The sequence below is a fragment of the Nesoenas mayeri genome (genome assembly GCF_963082525.1).
Source record: "Nesoenas mayeri genome assembly, chromosome: 3".
NCBI lineage: Eukaryota > Metazoa > Chordata > Aves > Columbiformes > Columbidae > Nesoenas > Nesoenas mayeri.
The window spans coordinates 37,408,870-37,419,142 of record NC_137544.1 but is presented as its reverse complement, the minus strand read 5'-3'; the positions used below and the strand labels follow the sequence as shown (position 1 = coordinate 37,419,142).

At 40.3% G+C, this 10,273-nt stretch overlaps 1 long non-coding RNA gene across 2 annotated transcripts; it reads left to right on the top strand.

The window, feature by feature from the left end:
* The first annotated feature begins 453 nt into the window (after positions 1-453).
* LOC308039025 lies at positions 454-10,053 on the top strand. 2 transcript variants are annotated; one of them, XR_013921988.1, is made up of 7 exons: positions 454-468; positions 2,250-2,305; positions 3,154-3,260; positions 3,813-3,893; positions 5,047-5,076; positions 5,968-6,012; positions 6,661-10,053. It is a non-coding gene; the product is annotated as an uncharacterized lncRNA (long non-coding RNA). The 2 variants fall into 2 exon arrangements; XR_013921989.1 differs by having other exon boundaries at positions 465-601.
* The last annotated feature ends 220 nt before the right edge of the window (positions 10,054-10,273 follow it).

Genomic DNA, 10,273 nt, shown 5'->3' with positions numbered 1-10,273 from the left:
CCACATCACCCCAGTGGGAGAGCGCAGCCACCTCCCGCTTATTCCCCTCCGCCCCTGCGCTCCTGCCAGGCAAATCCGCAGCAGCCCCCCGCTCAGCACTCCCGGCAGGCCGGGGTGAGGGTTCAGGGCAGGCCGGGAGCGGGTTGGGTTCCGGTGGGTGCGGCGCTGAGCTCTCCCGCCGCCCGGCCGCAGCGGGGCCCTGCGGAGCACACGTCAGCAGCCACGATCCCGCCGACGTCCCCGCGCACAGGAGCGTCGGGCACGAGCGGGAGCAGCAAGTCACGCCCCCCGGCTCTCTGCGCGCTCCCACCAGACAAAGAGACACGGCCCCGCGCAACGCCCTCCGCGTACCCGCCCCTCCGCTCGCGGGGAGGGGGGCGGGGCCAGCCTCGTTCCCGCCCCGCAGCGCACGTATAAAACTGGCGAGCGCCCCCACGCCGCCCTTTTTCCTGCGGAGCGGCGGTGGAGGTGGGTCAGGCGGGCTAGGGGCTGTTCCCCGGGCAGGGCTCCGAGGAGTGCACCTAGGCTTCATTTTTGCGTTTAGCTGTTTGGGGGGCTCGCCCGCAGCGCCATTCGCACAGTGCTTGAAGCGGGTCGAGAGGTGAGGTTTGCACCTTGGAGGCCCGGGTGGGGCGGTGTGAGCACAGCCGCAGTGTACGGCACCCCCCCCGGAGCCGTGGCGGCGAGGGGACGGAGGGGCGGACTACGGGCCCCGGCATACCTCGCGTCGCCGCGGCGAGGGAGGCGGGAGCGCGGCCGGGCCGTTTACCCGGCGGAAGCGGTATACCGCGGCGCGGGGCGCTCTGGGAGCGGTAGTTGGCGGCGGCGGGCCGCGTGGGTGGCGGGTCCCATTTTGCCCGGGTGCGGGCGCTGCCTCGCCAGGCACTGCCCGGCCTGCGCCATTTCGGTGGCGGGGCTGGTCCGGGGGCCTCGGGGCGGGAACCTGCGGGGGCGGGTAAGGGAATGCTGCCCAACAGCAGTCTGGGCGGGAGCCGGCCCTTGCCAGCGCGGTGCCGCCTCTCACTTCACTCAGGTGTCGTTTGAATTAGGGCTGCTAATGCAGAGGAATAAAGTCGCCGTAAATGTCACCGTGAGAACGCGGTGTTATAGTGAGAGGTCGGGGCGTCTTGAATTGCTTTGTTCATTTGATTCGGAGAGCTCAGCCATGGGCATCATGAAATTGTCCTACAACAGCGGGCTTTTAAAAACTGTTGCTGTAAAATCCACATACCAAGGAAAAAAAAAAAAACTCTTCGCATGCTTTTTAAAAAATGTGGATCATGAGATTAGTATTTAAACTGTTGATTTTTGATTTACTAGACAATGAGACAGCAGAATGAGATTTTGTTTTAAAATATGCATATTAAAAACGCTCACAAACTTCCAGCGGCCATAAGATGCTTTTTTCCTCCTCTTCAATGCTAATGTTGAGCCGCAGTCCTTCTGGAAAAAATCGACAATAAAAATGTAGCTAGGATTCTAGGCTCTAATCTGCAAGGAAAGATTAAAGGTGGTTGCCTTCATGCAGGAATTTGGGGCCGTTCACTCAATGTTTAATTAGCTTGTCTAATGGTAGTCTGAGTCACAAACTAGATTACTGAACAGTAAAACTCTTGAATCTTTACAAGCCATTAGTAACCCTAGGTTATTGAATGTAATAAGCAAGTTTAACTTGAGATATTTTGTAGCTTAAATTTTTTGTGATCTGAAACAACACGTTTAATAAGTTATCTTGAATTGATTGCTGTGTTCATTTGATCTATGTAGTACAGAGTGAGAAACATCGTTATTAGAAGTTGTGTATTTTAAGTATTGTGTATGACAAATACTTGTGTTTCTTTGGCTGGATGAGGTGGTAGATTTGAATACTTGCTGTGTGGTTTGAACTGTCTAGACCAGTTGAAATCAGTGCTTATACTTAAAGGACTGAAACCTTGAGGTGATGAATTTTCATTAAAAATCCTTCGGACTGAAGTTTAGTAGTGAGTACATGCAGTAACCTCTACAATGCTTTTTTAATATGGGATTTCAAGTGGATGTAACTGATAAGTCATTTGTTACTTAAAACCAGCTGCATTTCCTTCTGTTTACTAAAAGACCTGCAAACTTTGGACTTCTATACTTAACATATTATTGCTTCTGAGACTTCAGCGACTGTTGATGATTATTGTCTCTTAATGTGTGTGACAGTGGCCTGGTAATAAGAATCTACTGATTTAAAGTGATACTTGTGTGCTTTTTGTTTTTAGGTGTGATGGAGAGAAAGTTTTCAGTGGAGTCTAATACACTATACAGAAGCCGTAAGGTGAGGACTCTGGATTTTTTATATTTCATTGCTCTAAAAGTAGCACTAAAAGTGCACTTCTACTGCTAATACAAATAATACATGCTTCACTTTCTTCCTTGGTTTACATATTTTTGCCTGTCAAAAGTAGGGAATGTGTTAAGTGCCAGAGGGTGGTTATCTTTTATGGCTACTGAGTGAGACAAAAAGGAACAAGAGTTCTAGTGTGTTGTATTTTTATAGTTGCCATCAGACTGAGTAATTATCTGATTATTTTCTTTTGTGCTGTTCACTGAGTTAAGGTCAGCCTTGATGTCACTTGGTCTTTTTATCATTATTTATTTTGCTGTAGCATTTAAATAAACATGAAGACCCCCATGATAAAATCACTTGATTAACTTGTGCTAAATTATACTGATTTTGAAGATGGTGCAAGTGAGCTGTCTGACCTTGGGTGTGTATTTGAGTTAATGGCAATCTACATACATGGCTGTATTTGAATGTAATTATTGAGGTACTGATCCTGCAAACTGTATACTTATGGTAGTATTGCATTGGGAATAAATGTATGGCCACTCATATATAAATATTTTTGAAATAAAAGCTTAACTGTCTTGGTTCTTCAGACATAGTGGTGTTTGCAAAAAATCCAAAACCAAATCAGGATAACTTTTTTTTTCTAGTGCATTCACAGTTTGTTTGGCAGATATCAAAGACTGTTCTAGACCAATATTGAATTGTTATACGAAAAAGCGAATTTTTAGCGCTTTGTGATTATGTTTCTGACATAGTAACATGAGCGATTATGCTAGACCACAGCAAGAGACATTTTCTACTTCAAAAGATTTTTTGTTTCATTTCAATTTTAGCCCTTCATGGAAGCACCATCAGAAATACAAGAATACTTGAGACACACAAGTGGAGTTTCCTGAAATCTATATATGTTTTGAATTATCACTTCGGATAAACGAATATGGTAAACAGATCAGCAAAATATATGTATAATCAAATCAGTAGGTGTGGCATTATCTTTAAAATAGAGGTATCATTGTATTTCAGGCATGTTGGACCCAGTCTAGAACTGTGTAGGCCAGACAGTTAAAGAACAGTTTATTTGGGTCACTATTGGAGGAGCTGGTAGTTACATTGATCTGAAATATTCATACTAAATCTGATAGAGATTCCCTCAAGGTGGCTTTTAATGTTGAATTTGTGCTTTATCAGGATATTAATAAAGTATTTGGGTGAAGATGACAGGTCATCTAGAGATTTGTTAGTGTAAACAGGCAAATGTGGTTCCAATTTTTTAATGAAAATACGTATTAGTTTTTTAAGAGTATAGTTGATGTTTCACCTTTTGGAAATGCTAATAACTTCAGGATCTGTATGCATTTTAATTTGACTCATGCATATAACCAGTGGTTGGGAGGAAGGGGGATTCACAAGAGTAAAACTTGTTTGTTTCTAATGGGCTGTGCTATATTATGCAAGAACATCTTTTAATTTGTCATTTTACTCAAATTTCTAGAATGTCCTGGACAGTTTCTAATAATGGGAACACTAGGTGTCCTGATGAAATATTCTGGCAAGTGTATTACAACAGATAGAGGTAATATTTATTAATTATAAGCAGCTGAATAGTTTTTTATTAATTGTAATGTATTCCCTTTTCAGTACATCTGCGTATGAAAGACAAAAAGCTTATTTTGTGGAATATATGAATGTATGAATTGCTTTGCAGTTCCCAGTTACTGATACTTAAGTGGTGAATCATGATGAAATTGCCAAACCTGATATGTTGATGAGAAACTTCATACGGATCTGGCTACTGAGATGAAACCACTTAAATAATTCTTTCCAAAGTCAATTAATCTTTGAGTAATCATCCCAGTTGGTGTTACTTTTATTTCTGTCTGCATGTACAGGCTAGATGCTAGCATGCTCCAGGTTGTGAATCAGGGTGTTGGTGCATTATTTAAACTCACCTCAGGTCCATGTTGACATGGATATTTAAAAGCTACTGTCTTTAAAGATCAGAGAGAGAAAAGTGTTAGACCCCTATAATTTGAGGTTTCCTGTTTTATAGTGGACAAATAGCATTAGCCAGGTATTAAAAGTGCACTGGTAGGGAAGTGTTGCTGGTGTTTGGAAGTGAGTGATGATGTTTGCACTTTCACCCTCTTACGACTGTTAACTTTGGGCTCACTCAGATGTAAGCATTTAGGAAAAGCAATGTTAATGATTAAAGGTGAAATTTGGTGGCAAATGGTAAGGAATTCTAATTAGACTAAAGCTGTTTCACCTCCAGAGCTAAACTAATTCAGAAGGGCTAGGATAACATATTTGCAGTAGGCAAAAAGCATGCTTATGAACACTTACTGTGCATCGTGAGAATTGGTAGTGGTTTCTTCAAGAGCTTCATTCTTACCTAAGAATTTCATATTTTTCAATGAAATTAACTTTAATTGCACTGGTTCTTGAGTAGCCACAGGTTGTTTTTATTTAAGAAATTAAAGTATAAGGGCAGGTTCTAATTTTCCTGTTTTGCTACACCATCTATAATTTTATTCTGCTCTTTATTAAATAAAAGGCACACTCAAATACCAGCACCTTCTTTTGAAGAACAGACTTTGTCTCAGTATGTGAAGTTCAAGTGTATGTATTGGTTAGAGAGGCAATATTACAAGTAGCTGATTTAGAGAAAGGTTGGAAGTAGCAAGCCTTGTTAGTGTAACTAACCAGAGCATTTTATGTCTTTGCAGGGATGCTTGAAGGCTGCTTCTCAATTGAAGGTATGAATTTCAATAAAAATGTTACGATTACTCCCACACCAGGCTTATAGGTTAATGCTTAAAACCACTGGTATGTCTGGTCAGTAAAGAAACTATCCCAAACCTGATTGATTGCTCGAAGAAAAATGCATGTGAATCTGATTTCTGAGTTTAGACTACTCTGACATGAGAACAGGTGAAGTGTTTGAAGATATACTCTCTACATACCTTGAAACTCAGCAAGACTGGTTTAAATAATGATATTTTTTAAATGACTACTTTAAAAACTGCATTATTATCCAAGCCCATTTATAAGCAGGAGGTAACATAAACTGTTGTATGACAAATGGCGTATCTGGAGTGTGGTTTGTGTGTAGCTGCATTATGGAAAACAGAGTGAAACACTAAATGATCTATCTCGGCCTTTTTTTGAACTTTCAGTTCTAGTTCAGAGGCAGTCTCAATTTTCTTGTTGCTTGCAGGAGAATCTACATAGAAAAACGTGGTCTGGGTGGAGTTTTTATTTAATACTTACTTGTTGGTGTATTTTAGCTTCTGGAGTTATTAATGTTTTGATAGAAGCTGAGAACCCGATATGAGCTAATTTTCAGAAATGAACTTTTTTTATTGTGATAGCAGGGGAATGATACTTGATTGGTTAGTCGCCTATCATGGTTAATATCAGAGTTGAGCAATAGCTGGGCAAGAAAAGCAAAATAAAACTTACAGTGGCATGACCAGACTTCTAAGTTAAGTTTCACAGAACTTATGGAGTACTAATACTAACACAACACATGTCTAATAATGCAGTGTAATCTGTATGAGAGACTAAATAGATTACAAGTTGTATCTTGAGTGGTAGAAGAAAATGTTTCCAAACTAACAAATGTCTTTTTTTTTTTTTCGTGACAGGAGAATGGTCAAAAATGTAGGAACAAATGCTTTTAGCTTATTTAGGTACGTAATTGAAAAGCTTCTAAACATTTCCTCATTTTAAGTCTAAAGTAACTCTGCTTACAGTTTGGGATTCTTTTTTTTTTTGTATTATGACAGTTCTTAATACAGTAATTGATCAGTTGATGTGGTAAGTTGCATAGTAGAGTAATTCTGTACATAGAATTTCAGAACCCTTGTTCCCAAGGCACAATGTGTGCTCATAGCTGTGACTAACCTTGATTAGCTTTCAAACCTACATGCAATTTTTAAATAAGTATACATTCTTGTTGAAATCTGTCAAAGGACTAGAGAATGTTAAATTTTTGTATTGTAATCAGAAATACTACAGAAACAGTACATTTCCTATTAAATTTACATTTTTTGTATTACTTTTGTCTCATCTGTGATGATCCTATCCCGAACCTGAACTTCTTGTTGAAAAACTTAATACGGATCCGGAATCTGAGACGAGACCAAAAGATTTGATTTAACCTTTTCCAAAAGTATTTTAATATCTAGGGAGTTTTAGTGTGTTGTTTTCTGGTTTTGTTTTGTTTTTATAGAAATGGTAACACCTTAATGTGTAGAAAGTGTTTTTGTGCTTGTTTTCAAATTGAAATTTCTCCCTCAAATGAACATTTTTACTTAGACCTTGTTCTCTTTTTCCAGTGATGAGTTGGAACACTTTGTCAGTGCTGCCTGACAAGCATGGATGATCTGTAACTGGAAGGAAGTGTAATGCATGAAGAGTTTCTGTGGCTTGGAGTGGGATGTGGTGCTTTTGTAAAGTCTGCTGAAACAGCTGCTGCAATTTGTTTAGTGGATAGTGTTTTCAGAAACTGCATGTGAACCAAAAATCACTGTCTCTGCATATTTAAAATAGCACTTTTCCCAAAACATTGTGCTGAAGGATAGCAGCAGCAGTATTAGGGAAATGAGTGTTAAGCTTCAACACATGGAAGAACCCCTGAGAGTATTCAACCTTTTAAAATATCATAAGGGTATGCAGACTTGCTGGCACTGAAGATCTGTAATAACTCAAAACAATGGAGATAGGGAGAGAAAGCAAAATGGGTACACAAACTGAAACCAAGGCTGCTTTTTGAGGGTGGTGTCATCCAGGAGATAGGAGGAACTAGATGAGGTGATGGTTATATGGAAGCATAAATGTGAAACACCTGTGAGAAAGAAATTTGTGACATGAGAGTAGTGGTTACAGAAAAGGCAAGGGCTAAAGCTTGCATTGCTGTCTCTACCTAGTGAGGGAGGGAGTTACTGGGTAATTATGCTCTGCCATTTTAGCATGAAAAGGCCAATATCGCAACAGTGGAACTGCCCTTGAAGGAATGCACTGATTATGTTACCTGCTTGCTGCTTGGAGAAGTCAGTGGTGGGGAGAAAGGAGTACACACATTAGAACTGCATTGAGCAGTCACTTGAAAACTAGCGGTGCTGTATCACAGTAACAAATTTGCTGTATTAAGCAAATTGGCATTCTTCCATGGAGGAATGAGTAATCATAAAAAGTATCCATCTGACTGCTAAAATGTACGCTAAGGGTCTGACCCAGGTCCAGGAGTGTTATTTGCTCACTGAGCATCTCCTGTGCTTTGGTTATTACCAGCTACTTTGGCTAAAGGCAGCTCCCTTTTCAGCCAGCAGCTGTGTAAATCAGTCTATTAGTGTATCAGAATCTGCAGAAATGTACTACAGAGCAACTTTACCTTCATTGCTTTCAACAGGATTTATTTCTGTTAACAAATGTTACTGACAAAGGGTAGTTATTTCCATGTGCCATGTTTTGTACATGCTCTTTCTTGAATAAAGATGAGGATGTGAAAAAACAGCTGTTGTGCATTGGGTCTGTAGTTGCACCACAGTGTTTCTTGATAGCTTGTACTTTACAAGAACTACAAAGGCAATGTGGCCTTGTTACACTGGTGGGTACAGCATGTACTGGACATGTGATATTCCACATTCTGCTCAAGTGACGCGTGGACAACAAACTCTGTTAGTGATTGTGGGTTTCAGAAGTGGGAAGGGACCTGTCTCTCTGTCTTTTGAGTTGATTATGGAATACGGAAGCTTTTGAGGAGATACTGCCATATGCAGATCCAGTAAAATCAGTGAGAATGAGTTACTCTGAAGTCTGGGATCAAATAAAAGACTAGAGATAAAATTTCAGGATGGCACTTAAGATACCCAGACTACTTGCCATTAATTTTATTTTGTGTGTTCTAAAACATTTCTTGGGGATGGTTTATGATCTAGGATTGACAGTATTAGATAAAGGATGCTGGAGAATCATGTGTTGCTTATCAGGTGGTGGAGGCCTGTCTTGAGGAGCAGTGTTTAGTCATGAAAAATGCATACCTCTCACTTGATGTAGAAGACTGTAGCTGTGGCCAGTGATAAGGCATTTTGGTTGTTTAGCTGCAAACATTTCTATATGAATGTTCCTGTGCTTTAAAGCTGCAGAAGATAGGTGGCAAATGAAAAATGTGTATTAGTAGTATAGAAATTCTGATGTTTACAAAAATGAGTAAATGTTTTAACCATCACACATTGTAGAGGCTTTGGAATACAGGACTAGTGAAAATGGTGTAGGAAGATCATTTTTGTAACATTTTAAGATGGAAAGAATAATACTTGTAATGGCTTTTTTGCTTGTTGAAAGGGGGGATAATGTGTTTGCAAACCACTTGTGAATTACTTCTTCTGGTATGTTTCTTGAGTCTGATAAGATGTTTTATATAAGTGATCAAGATAAGGAGGTATAGTTGAGAAGAGTTATTGTGTGACAAGTTGGGAACACATCACATGAGATTTCTCTGTGCAATAAAGTACTTCATTAAGCTTGAGTTTAACAAAATAGCTTGCTAGATTTAAAGCTTTGATTTAAGATTGTACAGTAAACAGCAGGAAAGCACTTTGCTTTTTTGTCTTTGAATAGTCTGGTGAAATCTTGCACTAACCATCATTAGTGTTTAACTTCGTGTCATATGGGTATTGGGATGTGGTCCAAGAAATCAGTGGTTAGACCTTCTTCTGGATACTACTAGTATGGTCTTAGTAACTAGGTAAAAAACAGAGTGCCTTTTTTTTTTTTTTTTTGAGTTAGATGGGTGGTATACTTATAAACAAGAGGAGTACTTTGCAACCACACAGAAGAACAGCTCTGTTTAGATGCTTTGCTGCCAAGTAATGAGGTCTGCTGAAGAACTCGTCTTGCCAGTGGAGACTGTAAATGCATAAAAAGTTGCAAGTGAGCGAAACTAGGCTAGTGGTGGTTATCTTGCCACAGCCCCACTGCTACGGGACTGTATTTGCTGGTGTGGCGCCTGCTTGAAGTAACAGATCCTTGTGAACAGAAATCTGTGCATACTGTCAGGCTAACAGCCTGCAGACAAGTGTGCTGCCTTGACTGTGCTTCTGTCATGCGCCAGCTTCAGTGGGGTTGCTGCCTTCTGGTGCTGGCAAGCTATTTATTGTATAAATACATCGTATGAAGCTTGGATATTAGTTTTGCCAATTAAAAATGGGTTATTAAATAACAGTAGAGAAGGAGCCTCCTTAAGGCAGTCAAGCATGGACACAGCAGAATGAACAAAGTGTTAGACTTTGCCCAGGGAAAGGTATTCTCTATATTGGAGGGTACTTAACCATGACTTGAGGTCAGTAGTTTTTTGGCACACCTCCTCCCACAATTTTGAGGACAGAATTTGAGTTCTAATCAGAGTATGAATTTAACATCAATGTTAATTTCAGGTGAGTGGAGTACAGATGGAGGCCTTGGTATGCTGTGTAAATGTATGTGTACAATGATTTACATCCTCTATTGTTACTAGAACTGGTATTACAAGTATTTTTGCTTCTCTGCCCTCTTCTGTTTCCCTTGGATGATAGAAACTGGAAAAGTAAAATTAAAATGATGAACTCCATTTTCTTTCAAACATCATGTGTTTTTTTCAGTTGATAGTCCAGTTGAGCTATCAGAGCTATGAAGACAGGACTTCTCTGCTATTGTCTCAAACTTCCTGCAGGCTCCAGAGGACAAAGTGGTGTTTGATGCTCAGAAGAATGGCTGTATTGAGTGGGACAAAGTCTGCCTTGCTCAGTATTCTGTCTGAGGATGACCAGTATAAGGAACAGCAGAAGTATAGAGAGCCTTTCTAGCAGTTTGCTTGGGAACTTCCTGAGGAGACTTTCACTTGTATTTGAATAATACTTGGCAATTATGACCTATCTCCATTTAAAGAGATGTGAAACATAAATGTTATGT